Below are 16,675 nucleotides of genomic sequence, written 5' to 3' on the forward strand. Positions count from 1 at the left end.
CAGAGTCCCTCTCTCAGAACATCTTTCAGGACAACAGTGAGCATAGGGAAGGGCCCTGGTGAGGACACCAGCAGCCTGGTCAGATGTTGCCCAGAAGCTCCCAAACACAGACTTGAGCAGCACCTGTGGGCTGTGGTGGCTGCAGAAGCTCTGGGAAAGGCTTGAAAAYAGGTCTCTGAACCCCAGAAGGGGTAAAATTTCCTGCCCAAACCCCAGCAGCGACCCCAGTTGAGCTGGTTGAGGACAGGTTGGCATGTCTGGCTTGCAGGACAGCTCCCCTCTGTCCCAGATCAATGTGTCCTGTGGTCATGGCCCCACCAGCCCTGCGGGAGCTTCTGGAGGAAAGCAACCCCTGCACTGCACTGCTGCCCCTGCCCCAGCGTGAGGGCACCACCAGAGTTTGAATGCACCTGTAGCCCCATCATCACTGCTCACACCCACTCTTGGGCTGCTCTCCATGTGGCCAGGCTGGGTACCAGTGCATTGGTCTGCAGGCCTGAGGAGCCACAGGGCCATGGGGCAGCCAGGGGGAAAGCAACTCAGGGCCTACTGGTGTTGGGCAGTGGAGGTGTGGAGTGTGGAGGGGGTTGGGGGAAATGTCCCTGCTGGACTCCCCCCATCACTGCTCACTACAGCTCAGAGAAAAATGCTTGGGGTCAGCAGGGACTTATGGGGTGGGCATGCAACTTTCATCTCTTTCCAAGTTGCTCTCCCAAACAGYCTGTCTTTTAGATACRGAGGTTTGACCCCCCTTTTGCAGGATGACAGGGGCTGTGACCATTAGAAGAGAACATCTCTGAGCCAAAATCATGCTCTGTCAAGTTGGAATCATCAAAGTATCCAAGTGGAAGGAACAGAGTTTCTCTTGAACAAGCAGACATCTTGGGATTATTATAAGGTGAAGGTTTCATTTCCTATTTGGGCATTTCAAGCAGGCTCTTGAGAGCTGCAGGACAGCTCAGTCTCCAGGATGCCTTTCCTGTCAGCCAGATCCCAAAGGGAGACCCACTCCCAGGGAAACCTTGAATTGCCCCCCTGCCATAACGGGATGGAGCTGGTCACACAGGAGCCTTGGGGTTCAGGGCAGTCCCAGCTCCAGGAACCAGGAGTCCTGGCTGACACATTCTCCCCTAAGCTAGAGAGGACCTCAGGCAAGGCTCTTGTGGCAGCCTCCAGCCCTGCCCAGCCATCCCACACAGCCTGGGATTCACATCAAGCTTTGCAGTTCACAGTTTTTGTGCAACACCTCGGGAAGGAGTTCCCAAAGCCCTTACACTTGGTGGACAGCCACAGGAGCCTTGGGAACAAGGAACTAGAGTCCAAGCTGATAGTGTCAGTCCAGGAGCCCTCCATCTGGCTTGCCACATTGCCCTCAGCTCATCTCTCCATTTGTGCAGGAAGAATGTTCTTTCCATCTTGTCACCACCCAAAACTCCTCTCTAACATTTCTCTGCTCCTCTGCCTGCTGGAAAATGGCCCCACTGTGTCCCTGCTGCATCCTGTTCCCCCTCCTTGCCATGGAGCAGCTCTGAAGGGCAGCAGTGGGGAGCATGAGAGCAGTGTCGAGTAGCACCCAGGCCTCACATCAGTAAGGACACTGATGTGACACCGGGGAGACCTCTCTGTAATGTGCCACATCCCACTGTTACCTCAAGTCATGTCATCTAGGGGCTCAGTAGGTCATTGCTGTGGAGATGGCACAGCCAGAAAGAGAGCAGAGACATTTCTCCTCATATTCTGAAAAGTAGCCACATCCCATCATCCTAGTTACGTTCCAAACATTTCTGATAAATTCTGTAGCAACGTCTGCAGGTGGTGCCAAAGGCTGTGAAATATTTAATATGAGGCACTAGAGAGGTGACGTCTCTGCCCCTGTTGTCCCAAAATCTGGGTAAATCCACAAAGCTAGTACCCCTTCTCCCCCTCTCAGTCTTGATTTATACACACTTTTCAGGGAGTATTTTATACAAATCTTTCTATTGGTTACAATTTCATTACCTCAGGTAATTGCTCTGTGCTTGTGCTTTCACATTCTTGTTAATTAGCATAGGAAGCAAAGAAGAGGCGGTAACATCATTATCATGTCATTTCCATCTCATTATTCATTTAGGGGTATATGTTAATAATATGTTAATAAGCCTTAGTGAACCTAAGGTCACTTCTGGGTTATTCTACTGTTTTTATCTTACCTACCCCTCGCAATCTTCAAAGCGCTGTGGTTTCATCAAGGTTATTTATCCGGAGCTGGTTATCCTTTGCAGTACTGTTTTTCTTTCCCCCTTGTCCTTGAGTCTTGTTAACTATTTGCAAGGTTTTTCTAACAGTATTTCTCTAACACCCCTGCACTGACAGGTCCCTGCACTGGGCAGAGCTGTGTGGAAACCTGGGCTTTGGGGGTTGGACTGTGGGTGGAGAGTTTTCAAAGACAGGATCAAAGTCATGTGGCATCCCACATGACAGCACAAAGCATGACCTGGCACTGAGATCTTTTTGGTGAACCTCAGAACTGGTTTCTCCTGTGGGTGGTTGTTTTTGTGGAAGTAGGATGTAGGAAAATATGGGAAAGGATGCCACCCTCGTACTTGAGGCACCAAAGCAAGCTCTCTGTTTTTAAAAGACCCTGGCAAGGTTTCTTAGTCTGCAGTGCTTAAGATGGAGATGAGATGCTGGAAAAGAGCAAATGTGCCCTTAATGCACATCATCCAGAGCAGCACTAGGAACAAGGAACTGTGGTGTGGCSTGACGGTCTTGGTCCAGCAGTCTTCCATCTTGCTTCCCCCCTTGCCCTTGGCTCACCTCTTCATCCAGGGAAAAAGGACACTCTTCCTGTCTCATCACCCAAAACTCCTCTCCAGCATCTTCCTACTCCTTTGCCTGTCAGTGAGAGTCCCCAAAGCAGCTCCACTGCCACTGTCCCCACTCCTTGCCATGGTGCAGTTCCTAAGGGCAGTGGTGGGGAGTGCATGAATAGTGTCCAGGCCTCACAGGGGACTGAGAGTTCTACCACGGCACCAGGAGACTTCCCTGTGATGCAGGACATCCACTGTGGCCTCAGCTCTTGTCATCTGGGGGCTCAGCAGGTCATCACCATGAAGATGGTATAGCCACAACAAGAGCAGAGATCCTTCCACTCACATCCTGGATAGGAGTCACTGCTGCCTCACATCAGATTTTTTCCAAGCTTGCTCATAAATACTTAAGCAACATGTCCAGGGAGTGCCAAAGGCTGTGCAATATCTCAAATGGGGCACTAGAGAGGTCACTTTTGTGCCCCTGCACTGGAGAGACCTGTGCAGGAAGCTAGGATGTGAGGATTTGTTTGGGAGTTGACATATTTTCAAAGACAAGATCAGTGTAAGATGAAAAAGCACAGAGCCTGACAAGAGACTGCAATGTTTTGGTGAACCTCAAAACTTGTAACTACTGTGGGTAACTCTTTTTGTAGAAGTAGGATGTAGGACAGTATGGTTCAGGACGTAGCTGTCCTCCTTGAAGCACCAAACCAGGCTCTTTGTTTTTGAAAGTGCTCAGACCGGTTTGTTAGTCTGCAGTGTTTGAGATGCCAGAGAAGAGCAAACATACCCTCAATACACATCACCTAGAGGGCTTTATCTTGATCCCTGGTCCTTACCATTCTCAAAAGCCATGGGAAAAGGTAGGTAGGAAATTTAAGGAAGTTTTCTCCCTTTCCATTAATTTCATCCAACTTTCCTTCTGGCTGAGCCTGGGAAAAGCAGTTCTCATCTCTGGACCCCGGCTGGTGCTTTGGATTTTCATTGTCATCTTGGGGCAGTGCTTCTCCCTTGAATACAGTTCCTGGCACCTTGAGCATCCCCCTGATAACTCTCCTGGGGGACTGCACAGCTGTGGCACCCTGGATCTCCTCCAGCACCCTGGCTCCCTTGGGAGACTGTACAGTCCAGGTTCCCTGGATCACCCACAGTTTTGACTGTGGGCTTCTCAGGACATACCCACAAACTGCAGCGCTGCTGTCCAGGCTCCAGTGCAGAGCCAGTAAGGCACTGTAATGCCTCAACACCTGCATTTTGGCTCACTCAGGTGTTTGTGAGATGACCAGCTCCCAGCTCTGCAGCTGTTGGGGTTTGAGAACATCCCTACAAGCAGCCTTTCTGCCATTCCTCGTCTTTGCACTGTCCCCGGGCAGTTCTTGCAGAGGGAGGTTCCATCCCCCTTGAATACTGCCAGAAATGGGGTTTTCCAAGTCACTGCACAAGGATGGAGTTGTTAACTTCTTTGGGTTGCCTATTCAGTCTTTGGCATGGCCTAGCTGATGCTGTGAGCCCAGCCCTGCACCCTTAGGTCTCTGCCCTGTCTATTGTGTATCTACCCAAAGTCTTCTCTAGACACGAGGGTCATGGGAAGTGTTGCTTTAGAGAGCTCACTGGAAGCTGTTTCATGTTGTGGATCTGAAGGACTGCCGGAGACTAGTCTAGGACAGTTAGCTGCTGGTGTGAGGGTCCAGGAAGGTCTCTGAGAAGAGCAGTGGTTTTGGTGTGGGTGGGATGGGTTTCCCTCCACATGCCTGAGTGCTGCAGGGGTTACTCAGAGCACCCAGGAAAATCCCTCTTGTCTACTGCCTCGCTAGAGAAGGCTTTCAAGGCTTTTCTAGACTTTTGTACAGAAACATAGCCCGGTGCAAGATGCGCAAGAGCGGCATGGTCCATGGCACAGCCTGTGACCCCCAAGAGCTGTGTGTCTTTCTCTTCTATTTCCATATGCCCTGATTAAATGGACAATTTCTAACATSACCTTTACAACACACCAGCTGGACATTGTAACTTTCCTTTTTTTTTTCCAAATTTCTTCCTCCATTTACTCCTGGTTCATTCAGATACTGAGCTGCTGCTATGCACTTCTGGCAGTCTAAGGTTTGCTCCATCTTTCAGTAGTCTGTCCCTTGAGTCCTATCTCTAATTCTGTTTCTATCTACTGTTTCCTAACTATCCCAAAGTCTGCTAGTGAGGCTGTCTCTTATGGAAAGTCAGTCTCATTGGAGGCAGCTTGYACTTAGCATACTGTTGAAGAGTGTAATTATTTTTTATGAAACTATCTCATGTTCTATTTTTATTTTATTCAAAAAACGATTTCTGTGTTGATTTGCAGCTAGTTCTCTAGGTAAAGCAGGAGGGAAATAAACTATAACTTTCAGTTGTGGACTTAGGTGGAAGAAGGTTAGCTTTTAACAACAGTGATATCATTCCTAGGGGGCTGAGGAGAGCAATGGCTGGGGACATGGGGAAAGGGGGAAGAAGATTGTCTTCATAAGGTCTGACCTCTGAGACACTGCCTTTCCTACATGTCCTGACTTCATTAGGAGACACTCTGGATGGATCTCAACTCGAGAATGTTGCTCTCACTTATTCTGAAAGCTGGAAAATAACAACCCCCCAAAACTTTAAAAGCAGAAATACTTGTATATTATTGAAGTCTCCACCTTTCAGCTACACTCTCAACAATTAGCCTACAAGACTTGAAGAAAATTCTAGTGCAAGACAAGGGTCATCAGGGTTTTTTGCATTATGTGCTGAGTACATCAACCTCAGCTCCTCAGAGGAGACTGAAGAAAGTATTCCAGCAGAAGTAAGAATCAGAAGCAAAGCCCAAGTTTTGTCAAGTATTAATGAGTCCCACTGAGGAGCGTTATCCACAAAGACTCCTCAAGGGCAGAAAATTGTATTCACGGGTTACGAGCAGGCAAAGAAAATGTGCAGATGGTTCTGATGCCAAATAAACCCTTGATATGTTTTATCAAGCAAAATGGCTGAGTCCAGACACCGAGTCCCTGGGAAGGAAGATCCTTTCACTTGTGCATTGCCTTAGGCTCTTTCTGGGAGCAGTGTGCAGGTGCGGATGTCCAATACCAAGTACAGGACAACTACATGACTCCTCCCGGGCTTCTGGGGATGCCAAGAGGCAACAAGACCCCAGTACCTCCTGGCTAGGCTCAGTGACAGACAGAACAGCCATAGCCAAGGGGACAAAGATCTCAGTTCTGTCAGGGCCCTTCAGCCTTGGCAGTGCCCTCAGCCATCTCCATCACAGGCCATTCTGGGCTGTCCCACACCTGTGCCTGTGTTGCTGCAAATACTCAACCTGCTTCTGTCCTCACTAGCTGCTCCTGGAAACACAGAAGCATGGGCTGATCACAGACTTCCTCTGGGTGACCTTTTGCAGAACAGCACTACCCTTGGAGTGATATTTCTTCATCGTACAGTCCACTCTGAACCTCCCAAGAAGAAGTTTGTGGCTCTTTCCCCTTCCCATGCTGCTTCCCAATACCAAGAACAGCTCCTGGGAGCACACAATGGGGCACACTCATGCTGAGTCGAGGGGAATGATAGCTCCCCCCTTGTCTGAGTGACCATGCTCATCTTAATGCAGCCCCATAGGCATTCAGCCTTATTTGCACCAGTTTATGTGGCATGCCATACCATGCACAGAGTTATTCTTCCCTATGTGCAGGGCTTGCCACTTCTGTTTGTAAACTATCATGAGGTTTCTGCTGACTGAATGCCCCAGTTTGTTAAGGTCCTCTTGTGGCGGAGCATACTTACCTCCCCCCAACCGATTATCTTGGGCCTCAGCTGATGACAATTAACTGACAGCACTGTGGGCTGACCAGGAGAAACTAGGTGATACTGGTTGCAACTGATGAGGCCAGCATGAAGTCAACAAAAAGGGGTATATTTTCCCCTACCTTGCATGATGTCAGAAAAAAACGTACATATTCGCACCAAATATTGTTTGACCATGAGTCATACTCTATCCTCACAAATAGTGTTGCAGCCTAGAGTCCATTGAGCTCTCCTGCATGGCAGCTGGCTGCATGGTGCTTAATCTCCCTTTAGTTTGGGGTGCCTCTCAAGGTTACTCCTTGAGGTCAAGATGTTCCTTGTTTGTGACAGATCCACAGTAAGCAGCTAATAGCATGCTGAAACTTTGCAAACATTGCTAGGTCATATCTTTGATTGAGTACATAATCCTTCAGACAGAAACCATTGACCAAGTGTGGGACTAAGATTGGATCCAGCCACATCCAGACTCCTCTGAGGAGAAGTTTGGAAAGCAAGGGGAGCAATTGACTCCTAGCACTTCACTCACTGGCATCTTGACTTCTCAGGGGTGCAGGGAGACTATCTCATCAGGCCTCAGTGGAGACAAGTTGGAAAACTAGAGTGGTCATAATGCAAAAGCTCTTGGATTTCTCTGAGAYATAGTGGGCAACAGTGAGGGGAGTCCCAAAAGATGATCTCCCAGAGCCCCCTCCTGTCCCCACACYTCCACTGCCCAACAACAGCAGGCCCTGAGCTGCTCTCCCCTGGCTGCCCATGTCCCTTTTGGTCTCCTCAGCCCTGAGAAGTCACATGCTGGGACCCAGCCTGGCCCTGTAGAGAGCAGCCTCTGCCTGGCTGTGGCACAGATGGACAGTGGGAGAACTGCTGAGCCTCAGGACTGCTGTGGGGAGGGGGGCAAGGCAGAAGGGGCGAGAGGACACTACCCTGTCGTGGGGGCAGCAGCACACTGCCCATGGGCTGCAGCACCCTGGCCATCCCCAGGGCCCCCATTCTGGTGCCCTGGCTGACATCAGCACAGGCTGCAGGGCTACCCCCCACACCCAGCACAGCCCCAGGGTGCAGGGAAGTGAGGATTCCCACAGGGCCCCTGTGGCAGAGCCCAGCCCTGCAGGGCTATATAAAGCCAGCGGAACTGATAATAAMCCTCCAATTCTTTCTAGGTTGCTCCACTCATGTAGGCTCCTAGTGCAATTCTAATGCCCCATGGATGGAGGGAGGATGCCAGGGATGTCCCTGTAGCTGTCAGCTCCATTGCCAACATCTTGACCCTTTGTGAAATCAGCTGCAAGTGAGGTGAGACTATATATAGATACAAAGGATCCCTCAATGCACCTGGCTTCTATGGGTGATGGTGTGAGTTCACATCCTGCTACCTCTCCTCTCCTTCCAGTTCCTCATCCCACAAATGCTATTACTGCTGGCTTGCTCAGCGAATGTTATTGTGCCCCCTCCTTTCTTAGAGGGTATTTCATGACCTATAAGTTAAAGACCCTGTCAGAAACTGCAACATCTCTTGAATGCCTGTGTCTAAGTGCCCAAAAGCCTCTTCTTCAGCTGAAGAAATCTCACAGTGCTTGGGCTTCTCAGTTTGAAAGGGGTGAAGATGTGCCCAGTGCCAGGCAGCCTGTGGCATAAAGCCATCAGGCTGTGCCCCACAAACCCAGGTGCAGAGCCTGGACTATCAGCTCCAGAGCTTGTGTCTTCATGGCAGCTGGCATTTCAGCAGATTTCAGTCTGGGGCTGTCTCATTGCTGGAGCCTTGTTTCAAAACCTCTGCACTCTTTTTTTCCCTTCACAGAGCCTCCATGTCCAGCTAATGAAAGGAAAGGGACAGATTTTACTTTGGGCACAGGAGACCTGCAGGACTCCCAAGAGTTTCTGAGCTGTGTCTCTAACTTCTACATTACAAAACAAATCCCCTAACCCTTGTCTCATGGGTGGATGTTCATGATGTGGTGGGGTTTAAGGGGGGGAGGGGGAGACAGCAGCCTGCTGTGCCCACAGGGAGCAGCATCCTTCCCTCTGAAAACACCAGCATCACTCAAGGAGCCAGCTCTGGCCCTGGCCTTGTACTGAGTATTTCCAAATGCCTTGTGAGCCCAGAGTGCCTTGGCCACCTTCTGATATTACTGCAAGAGCTTCCTGTGTGTCTGGGCTGAGTAGTCAAAGGAGGGCAGCAAGCAGAGTACTGCCTGAAGAGTGTGCAAGTGGTGACTGTCCTGTATCCATCTCTTCTTACTAGTCCTTGGTTGTATCTAGCAGAATGGCCAGCTCTGTGGGGCAGAGACAGTGTGTTTGTAGACTGCCCGGCCCAGCAGAGGTCTGGCTTAGGTCAATGCCGGGTGCAGTTCTGAGCTGAGCTGATGTCAGAAACTCTTCCCAGTGAAGCTGTTTCCTGAGCTGATCTCTGTMTGGGCACCAGAAATGGAAGTGGCATCTTCCTGTCATTTAGTAGGTACTGCAGAAAAGTACTCAAAGCTAGGACTCAATGGTAAATGAAATGCAAGTGAAATTGTTCCCTTTTGTGATTTGTCCCCAGAATGACAGACTGGAGATGTACCAGGATAAGGGGAGAGGCTTTCAGGGAGCTGGGGGGACGTTTGCGGAGGAGTGTCATAAAACGAATGATAATAGTGGCTTCAAGTGACATGAGAGGAGCCGAGGTGAGAGGCCTGTATCAATGACTGTCCTGGGAGGAACTACAGACTGGCCTAGAGATGTTTCTCTTGCATGAAGCAATGGTGGAGGTTTCCAACTCTCCGTGTGACAGATTCTTGGGCAGAGCACTTTCCTGTAGATAAAGGGCTTTGTCTGGCAGAGCTCTTTTAAGTGTGTGCTGAGCCTGGAGGGCTCCTCATGCTCAGGTGTGTGCCCCGATCTTGTGATGGAGGTGGAACAGGAAGGCCCAGCAAGTCTTTCCTGTTGGGAAAGGCTCTGGAGATTTGTCCTGCCTACGGATTTGGTTAGGTGATCCAAAGAGCTGTGTAGACAGGTGGATTCGCAGGTCTTTCTGATGACCATCTTTCAGTAATTGTTTATTTGTCCTGCCTGGAGGACGCACCTGGTATACTGCCCATCCACTTCTGCTGCACAGACTAGTTCTAATGGCTCTTGTGTCTTGAGAGAGTTACTTACTGGCAGTTCATGGGAGCTGATCTGCTCCGGCCCTCCTGCTGTCTCCAAAGGAGGGGAGAGGCGGCACTGGCCACAGGCTGCAGGTGGAGGAAAGCCTCACTTGGCTCCCATGGGAGTGACCACTGAGCTACTCATCTTCCCCAAGGAGGACAAGTGGTGAGAGACTCAAAGCCCAGGACACAGTTATAAGCAGTGGGTCTCACAGGAGAGACTGGAGTTGTCTCACTTTTAGCCCTGATATAGAAATAATGAGGAGAAGACAGATGGTCACATCTGGTCCAACCAGTGTGTCCAAATTCCCTGAGTACCTGATAGGCAATCAGAAGGCAGTAAGCCAYTAAAACAGCCAGGGGATGCGGGCAATGGCTTTGTCTTTGGTACTGAAGCACTATTGGCACTTGTCAGCAGTGGGTAGCCTGAGGGAGCTGCGAGGAGCAATTGTCATCCYCGTGTGGAGAGAGACCCTGGGGTCTTGATATTCACTTTGGTCAAGTAAAGATGAATTTAGCCAGTTTGGCAGAGGGGGTCTCTCCTGCCTCATAGCTGTAAGGAAGACAAGGCCTGTGGAAGCAATTTGATGTTGAGGCTCAGCACAAAGGATGTAACCAGGGATCACCCATTTGAGAAGGTTGTTTTCTGCCAGGTGCCAGTTAGGAACATGTGAGTGTCTGCATTCACACAACTTGTACCATCTTGGGCCRAGCTTGGCTGGCAAAAACAGACCAGCATTTTCTGAGTTACAGGTCCAGAGCCAACCTGAGGCAGTTTTCAGGTGTTTTCATAGCCAGACTCCCGCTCAGGGCTGGGAGTTGAGAGCCTGCAGATGAGGCAGTTCTTCTGGAGTGGGGAGTCCTCATTGTAATGAGAGAGGAAACTGATGCTGGTCTTTAAGTGAGTGCTCTGCCCTTGCTGTACTGTCATGTGCTCAGGCAGCCCAGAATTTGTTCTGGAGATTGTCACTACATTCAGGGATACAGGGATACAGAAGAACAAGTCTTGCGGAGGTTTCCCAGCTGATTGGGGCTGAAGCTGAGAATGTGCAAGGAGATGCTAAGGCTAGGTAACCTTTCCATGCCAGGAGCTAAGGGAGGAAGTATGATTTGCTCTTGTGCTAGCTGAATGCCCTTGGTGTGATTGTTCGCAGTCTGGTGCCTGATATGTGTCATTTTTTGTGCTGTCCATAAGCAAAACTCCTCAATGATTGCTCCACTGCTCTCCCTTTGGGCACTGGGATGTTGGCTTGTGCTGGTGCAGGCTTCCCCCACCCTCCAGAATGGTGCTTTGTGTGGCTGCAGCTGCTCCATCTGTATCAGTGGCTCTGCTGAGGGAGGCACATCTCTTCCTCCCTGTTAGAGCTTGTATTGCAGTGCAGCCCTCAGTACTGAGTCTCTGGGAGGGTGACGGCTGAGTGTCAGCACCACTAGCTCTTGGACTTTGGGGCAGAGCCCATCTAAATAGGCCTTCTTCATCTCTGCAAATTCCTGTCTTTCTACTGGCTGAGACAATCCCAGAGGGTGTTGGCCACCACACAAGAACGTGTATACAGGAATAAACTGGGTCGCTTCCTCTATAACACTGCATTAATGACCAGTCTTACAGCTTGGACTTCCACAAACTGCCACAATTCACCTTCATCTTAATCTGTTGTTATCACCTGTTGGACAGGATCCAAAAGGCAGCTTTCCATCTTCTGTGACTGACAATAATTCATTAAGAACAATCACTGAACAGGGCATATTGTTGCTCTTCTTCAGAGACCTTATTGTGCTCCAACGCTTCTTGAGGGCATGGTGATACCTCAGGCAAGGACTCCAAAATCATACTTTCTAGGCCATCCCATCACCTCTTCTACCAGGCTCAGACAACTCTTCTTTACCATCTGAGCCTCCTGGGTAATTAGAGCTGCCCAATTACTTCAGAGAGCACATGATACATGATGAGTTGTCTTTGGCCACTGAGCTGACAGAACTCAAAGATTTTGGTTGATGACCCACATTTTGACCTTCTGTATATTGCTATGGTTGTGAGGGAAGTATTTTTATTGGATTAAGAACACTTAGACAATTGTTTTGGGAAAAAGAAAAAAATGATGTGACTCAAAAATAGCAGACCTAAACTTTTACAAGAATATTTGCCCAGTAGCTCTCTATCCCAGCAAGCAACAGCTGGGAGCAGTCCACTATCTGGAAAGATCAAACAATCTGGAAGATGCTCTCTACTTCCTAAAACTCATCCACCTCAGCCTGAAGTGGAACAGCACAACCTACCTCGGAGAACCTTCAAGGATGCCTGGGACAAAGCTCATGTGGCCATAAACACTATACTTAACACTCTACTGCCTCTGGCCTCTGACAACTGCTGCCAGTGGTTATATCAATGCACAGCAACTCCTTGGCAGAGCACCTTTTAAAGTTGGTGGAGAAGGCAGAAGGTTGAACACAGGAGGTTGCTGCAGAAGCTGAGCAGAAACAAAGTGAGGGGAAAATGCTGTTCTGCAAGGAAAACTGAGTGAAGAGATGATTGGGGGAGAGTCAGATGAGATAATCATGGGACAGGGCCTGCAGTGAAGGTGACAAGACCTGTGCCAGGTCTGTTGTCCTTCCATCAGRAATGATTCCCAAAGAGATGTCAGCAGTGAGGCAGCAGTAACTGCCACTGAGCAGCTCCTGGAGTGACAGCTCCATCCCACTGGTGACTGGGAGCCTCAGGAGGGACTTGGCCCTGACTGCAGGGCCAGCTCTGCCCTGTCTCCTGCTGTTCCAGCTCATGTGCTAACCTTCCAGGATGGACTCCAGGCCTGACTCCTCGCCTTACCTCATCTGGGACCGTTAGTGGATCCAGTCATAATCGTCTCCCTGACCATACTCAGATCCCATGGGCCTGTGCCTGAGGAGTGAGAGGATGGCTCTGCTGCAGTGAGGTCACTCTCTTCTGGCTTTTCCCCCATAGTGAAGCAACCCCATCAGGCTCCTCCCTGGGATAGTCCTGGGGCCTGTACCAATTAACATCTTTGATAATAACCTGACAGATGGGAGGAGGTGCACTGTCCACAAGTGAGCTGGGGAGCTGTGGGTCCCCACCCTGCAGGGCAGGGGTCATTCAAAGGCCCTCCTTAGGCACGAGACATGGGGTGGCAGAAGCTGCATGACATCAAATGCAGCCCATGAGAGGGTCTTGCACCTGGGATGGAGGAACTACAGGTCCCCACCCAGACTGAGGTTAGATGGGCTAAGGAGCAGTTCTGCACAAAGGGCCTGGCAACCCAGTAGTTGACAAGGGGGGGGAGGGACAGTGGTCACACTATGTCCACATGAAGATGAAGGACAGCCACCTTCCAGGCAGCATCAGCATTTGGCCAGATTATGTCAGCGAGTGTGCCTCTCTGTTCAGCACTGACCATTGCTGAGAGTGCTAGGACCTGACGAGTGCTCTTCAGGGTTATAGGACAAGCATGGATAGCCAGGAGTGACTCCAGCAGAGGGTGCCTAGGATGAGAGGAGGCTGGAGCACACAGGCCATGCAAGGAGGCCACAAGCACTTCCCCAGCACAGGAGTAGCTGTTTTCTGGCAAGCCACACAGCCCAAGGGAAGGGTCCCAAAGAAAGCAACCTGCAGCCCATAGCCCCCTCCACATGCAGGGCACCTGCCAGTCCCCAGGGTCCCCAGTGGAGTAGAGCTGGGGGGGGGGCTTGGGAACAGGGGCTAAGCCAGCCATGGCCATCAGAGCCTCCCTCTGTCATTAGTTCAGAGCCTCCCTGTGTCAGCAGTGACCTCAAAGTTGCTATTCCAGAGCTGGTACCAGGGCCAGCCATGGGAGAGGACCTGGATCGAGTCCTCCTCTCCTGCCCATGATGGAGGCTCCAGCCATGAGCCAGCAGCTGAGAGAGCAGAGAAAGGCAGTGCTGCAGACCAAAAGGAAGGTAGGGTAAGATCGGAATGGGGTGAGATTCAGCTCTCTCCTGTCAATCCCAGTGCTGCTGGGATCTCACAAAGGAGTTGGAGGCTACATAACTCAAATGGACATTTTCCTTTGAATAAGTCTTACAGACAAATGTGGTGCCAAGCAACATTTCTGGAGAGGCCTTTTCAAAAGGAAGGTCAAGGTAGGGGATACATGGAAGGAATTCTCATGAGTCTGTGTTTTCATTTTTATTCTCTTTCAGTGGAGTGAAATGTGATYGGATCTGTCAGGTTTAGACAGGGACTGAGGCTCCAAAACAGTGACACTGAGAGAGGAACAGTTCTGGGAGGCACTTAGCATATGCCTTCATCCACCCCTCAGCCTACAGACAGAATCTGTGTCACCTTCCCAGCTTCAGCAAGATTTGTCTCACCTGCACCTTAGCATCTACAAACAGAGGTGCCCTTACTAGGTGCTCTGCACCTGGGAGGTTTCTRCAAGTCAGAGTTGAGCACCCAACAGGTAGGATGAAGTTAGTGAGGACTGACAGGACAGAAACATGGGGACGGAGCAACAGCACCTCACAGAGATGGCTCCAGGCAGCAAAGTCATGCTCAATGTGAGAGAGGAAATTATTAACTCCAATGCCTCCTCTCCCAATCAGCACAGCCCTCTGCTTTCAAGGCTATGGGGTCCACGGCACCTCCCTGGCCCTGCCTCCCTCGGCACAAATATCATGACATTGCTCCATGTTTCCCACCAGCCCATTCTGCCCTTCCCCTTCCCCTTGGACTGTTTGGGCAGAGGGGTTTCTGATGCAGTTCAGACACTGACCCTGCAGGTCGTCCAGATTTGTCCTTGACAGTGAGGTGCCCAAGTCCCCATCAATCTGTGGAGCTCTAAACAATGCATGTGGGGAGCTGGGAATAAGCCAACACTCTCATCAGGACACTCCACTTTTAGACATTCCATCTTTTCTGTGGAGTGTCTGGCTGGGCTGCAAGCTGCCCTCCAGAAGGGCACAGCTCTCCCATTGCAGCWGTATGTCGCATGCCACTTAGATACTGAGGCCATGGAGACACTGCTGGGTGGTTGTATGTGGACAGCTGGAATAAGCCCGATGTTGCTGGCTGGAAGGGGAGGGCTGGGACCTGCCTCATATATCTCAGAAAGAGTGCTGATACGCCCTTTGGAAGTGGATTCCTCTGTTCTCCGTGGCGTTGTTTCTTTTTGGGGTAACATGAGTGCAACTGCCCTCCAACTCCAAGGTGGGAGAACAGGGCAGCTGGGAACAAGCCAGATGGACAGGCCAGCTCTCTTCCCTCTGCACTAAAGCCATAATGAATCCTTTTGCCTTTCAAGCATTACAGCTGGTCACTCTGAGTGCAGCAGCAATGCTAAGTATTTCTACCTCCAAGAAGCCTCCTCAGGTGTGACAGTCAGCTAAAGAAAATAAAACAAGTCTTAAAACTATTAATGAACCCACATAATTTAGAAGTGGGAGTGAAGATGCTGAAAATCCTTTAAACTTTATGAAGGGATTAAATCTGATCGGAACTGGGAATATAACAGTTTAGTTCCCCCCTGTTCCTGTGTACACAGTGCTGTTGGTCAGGGCTGACTTCTCTGGAGCCCATTGGTAGAGGCCCTTACTCCTCAGGGTAAGCTCAGCCAGCCCAAACCAGAGCTCAAGCCATGGAGCTCAGTGACAGTGCTGCTGAGATGGGGAAAGGTAATGTGTCTGTGTTTGGGAGGGTTTTATAAGAAAGTTTTGCTCAGAAAACTCTGTCCTAATTTATCTCTATCATCTGTTCTTCCTTGGACAGTCCCCAAAGCCCAAATGGAGCTAAATGTCCAACAGCAGCACCCTGAATGAGTTCACTGTCCTGGGTTAACTGACACCCAGGAGCTGTAGCTCTTTCACTTCTTGCTCTTCCTGGACATCTGCCTGGCTGCCCTCCTGGGCAATGGTCTCATCGTCATGGCCATAGCCAGACATGACCACCTCCACAGCCTCCTGTATTTCTTCCCCCACAAAATCTCCTTCTTTGACCTTGGCTTCATCTCCACAACTGTCCCCAAAATCCATGGCCAATTCCCTGAGGGACACCAGGGCCATTTCCTACCTGGGATGTGCTGCTCAGGTCTTTTTCTTCTTTTTATGTTCAGCAGAGTATTCTCTCCTTGCTGTAATGGTCTATGACCACTACATTGCCATCTGCAAAACTGCGCTACAGCACACTCATGGACAGCAGAGCCTGTGTCAAAATGTCAGCATCTGTCTGGGCCAATGGTGTTTTCTATGCTCTCCTGCACACTGCCAATACATTTTCCATACCACTCTGCCAAGGCAACACAGTGGACCAGTTCTTCTACGAAATTCCTCAGGCCCTCAAGCTCTCCTGCTCAGATCCTTATCTCAGGGAAGCTAGGCTTGTTGTGATTACTGCCTGTTTATTCTTTGAGTGTTTCATTTTCATTGTGGTCTCCTATGTGCAGATCTTCGCAGCTGTGTGGAAGATCCCCTCTGAGCAGGGTCAGCACAAAGCCTTTTCCATGTGCCTCCCACACCTGGCAGTGGTCTCCCTGTTTGTCTGCATCAGCATGTTTGCCTATCTGAAGCCCCCTTCCATCTGCTCCCCAGTTCTGGATCTGGTGGTGGCTGTTCTGTACTCTGTGGTATCTTCAACAATGAACCCCCTCATCTACAACATGAAGAGCAAGGATCTTTAGGATGCAGTGAGGAAACTGATTCAGCTGTTACTATTTCAGCAGCAATAAGCTGCCCATCCCTCTTCATAAGTGAATTCAATTCATCTCAGACAGCTTTGAGCAGTCTCTCTGTGATAATTACATTTGTGCAGAAGTGTCTGAATTCATTCCACTTCTTCAGAGGTTGAAGAGACTTCTTCTGTCTGTCTGACCCAGAGGACTTCTGTGAATGTGCCTGTCACTATGTCACAGCTGTTTTCTTTCTAATAAAATGGGATTTCCTCAGTTCATTGCTTGAAGGTTGGGCTCTCCTTCGAAAGCTGGAGTGAAG

General features: G+C 50.0%; 1 pseudogene; it reads left to right on the plus strand.

The window, feature by feature from the left end:
• Positions 1-15,824: 15,824 nt before the first annotated feature.
• Positions 15,825-16,365, plus strand: LOC146587820 (olfactory receptor 14A16-like; annotated as a pseudogene).
• The last annotated feature ends 310 nt before the right edge of the window (positions 16,366-16,675 follow it).

The sequence above is a fragment of the Rhea americana genome, unplaced genomic scaffold (genome assembly GCF_003343005.1).
Source record: "Rhea americana isolate MKP2758 unplaced genomic scaffold, rheAme1 scaffold_564, whole genome shotgun sequence".
NCBI classification, from domain to species: domain Eukaryota; kingdom Metazoa; phylum Chordata; class Aves; order Rheiformes; family Rheidae; genus Rhea; species Rhea americana.